This window comes from Vigna umbellata, chromosome 4, assembly GCF_029865625.1.
Source record: "Vigna umbellata cultivar VRB3 chromosome 4, Vumbellata_1.0, whole genome shotgun sequence".
In the NCBI taxonomy this organism is placed as follows: domain Eukaryota; kingdom Viridiplantae; phylum Streptophyta; class Magnoliopsida; order Fabales; family Fabaceae; genus Vigna; species Vigna umbellata.
The window spans coordinates 23,184,296-23,186,837 of NC_142168.1; the positions used below are offsets into that span (position 1 = coordinate 23,184,296).

Below are 2,542 nucleotides of genomic sequence, written 5' to 3' on the forward strand. Positions count from 1 at the left end.
GCATTCACAAAGCTCTACGTGGAATTTAAAAACATTTTAACATTTTGATTAAAAAATTAAAAAAAAAAGTCATCTTCCATTACAGTCAAGCACCATCCAGAACCAGAGAACCTAATCGCACAGAACCACCATCATCTTCCTCGTGCACCATCAACCTGCAATCAAGTAACCACAAAATCAAAATCGTGACTCTGCCATGTTCACTTTAATTCATCTCCTTCCATCCAGCACCACGAAGGCAAATCGCCACCATGGCCAACGTAACCAGTGCTCAAGCTCTTCGCACGCAACCGAACTCATCATCATCTACTTTCTTCTCCATTAAACCATTTGAAACCTGTAAAGAGAAAACAGAATCACAAATCTGAAAATCCCCAAATTAGTCACGAACCCTAAATCACGCTAGACACAAAATGCGAGACTTTTGAATCTCCATAAAACCAATTTCAATTCAAAGCCTACAATTGAAACCCCTGGAGAAGGTAGAAACCAAAACCACTGACAGCGTTAAGGTGAACCAGTCGGAAACTGAGATTCGGCGTCGCCTAAAGCTTTGCTGGCTCCTCCACCCACTATCGGTAAGTTTGATAGAACTTGAGTGGATCTGGAACAATTTCTTTTGTGGAATCTTTCTTTTCATCTTCCTTCTTTTTATCATCCTTTTTAGGTTCTTCTTTCTTTTCCTCTTTCGCTGCTCCAACAGAAACTATTTCAGTGTGACAAAACTTCCTTAGCTTTGCAACTACTTGTACTGGATCAATGTCCCCAATTAAGGTTAATTTCTTGTCTTTCATATCCACAGAAACTGACTCCACACCTGCAACAATATTTCAAATACGATTTTAGTAATTGAGCCATTGATGCTATATTCTCTGGACTTCATCTCTTGAAACAAAAACCAGTTTCATTCAAGCTAAGTCAACCGAATTGAGTGAAAGAAAACCAGCTTTGCTTGTACTACAATATTATCTTTTCATTTTTTTATATCCTCACTTTTGTCCCCTCAATTTGTTTGAGCATTGAAAGCAGAGAAGCTAAAGAGACGAGAAACTCGAGAACTTGAAATTTAATTGAATACCTGAAATTCCAGAGATAACCTTCATTACTTTTTGCTTGATTTTGCCTTCATGTACATCCACCTTCAACACAAGTTTCTGTTACAGCAAAATGAAGTATTTGTTGGACCTCTCTCAGAACATTCTCACAGGGGAACTACCACATGCAATAACCTCTTTGCATCTCTATTCTCTCAACCTAAATGACAACCTTCTCGGGGGAAACTCCTGAAATTTTAGCTTCAAATCCCAACTTGCATCAGCTGAAACTCTTCAACAAAAGCTTCACCAGGAAACTTTCACAAGATCTGAGACAAAACTCAAACATACAAGATCATTTCGAGCGTCTGATTACGTCCGCGAATCGCTTCTAGGAACGCTCCCTAAGCAATACGATTTGACAACCTCCAACCGCTTGCGTTTGCGAGAAGGCCCACTGCACTGTTGATGAGCTATAAGGTAGGGCTAGGAATACTGTAGAGAGAGTAAAAAAAAATTAAAATGCTTTATCAAATTCCACGTGAGAATGCCACGTTTCAAAAACTAGTCATGTCAATATTCCACCTCATAAAAAATTTAACTCCGTTAAGTCAATTTAACAGTAGGGATCTAATTGACTCAAATTAACACTATTTAGGACTCAATTGAGAATTTTAAAAGAACGGGGATTGAATTGGAAAAACTCTATATAAATAGGGACAACTAAAGGGGTTTAACCAGTATCTAAAATTCGTGGAATTATTGTTTTATTGTTAAATATGTTAAGTTACTTGTATATATAATTATGTAAACAATATAGCACGAAAAACTATTATTTAAAATTATTTTACAGTAAAATCTTTAAATAAAGCATCAATATATCCTTCAACACTTTCATAAGTTTGACTGGTTTTATGTACGTCAATTTGCATAATAATTTAAAGGGTTAAATATGTTTTTGATCCCTTAACTTTCGGTGAAAATTGGAATTAGTCCCTCTTCAAAACTTTGGACTAATTTAGTCTCCAAACTTTAGAAATGTGTGAATTTAATCCTTTTAACCAAATTTTGTTAACTTTATTTGATGTTTCAAACGTATTTCTCGGTTAACATTGAAGCAAAAATGTGTCAAACGGTGTAAATAACTCAAATGCTATCATGAAACACACTTGAAACATCAAATAAACCTAACAAAATTTAGTTAAAAGGACTAAATTCACACATTTCTAAAGTTTGGGGACTAAATTAGGCCAAAGTTTTGAAGAGGGACTAATTCCAATTTTCACTAAAAGTTAAGGGACCAAAAACATATTTAATCCTAATTTAAATTATATAATTTTAATATTTTTTTGAAAATTTTATAAAATAAAAATATAACAAACATTATTGTTTATATTTATTTTAGAGTTGTCAAAACGGACTACCCAACCTGACCTAGCTTGACCTATTATGCGTGAGTCACTTAGTGAGTCAATCCAACCCGACTCATTTATTAGCGAGTCGAAAAA

At 34.8% G+C, this 2,542-nt stretch overlaps 1 pseudogene across 1 annotated transcript; it reads right to left on the reverse strand.

The window, feature by feature from the left end:
- Nucleotides 1-572: 572 nt before the first annotated feature.
- Nucleotides 573-1,315, reverse strand: LOC148199611 (heavy metal-associated isoprenylated plant protein 39 pseudogene; annotated as a pseudogene). The gene is made up of 3 exons (XR_015785905.1): nucleotides 1,310-1,315; nucleotides 1,079-1,154; nucleotides 573-817 (listed from the first exon to the last, which is right to left on the reverse strand). The product of XR_015785905.1 is annotated as a heavy metal-associated isoprenylated plant protein 39 pseudogene (transcript).
- Between the last annotated feature and the right edge of the window lie 1,227 nt (nucleotides 1,316-2,542).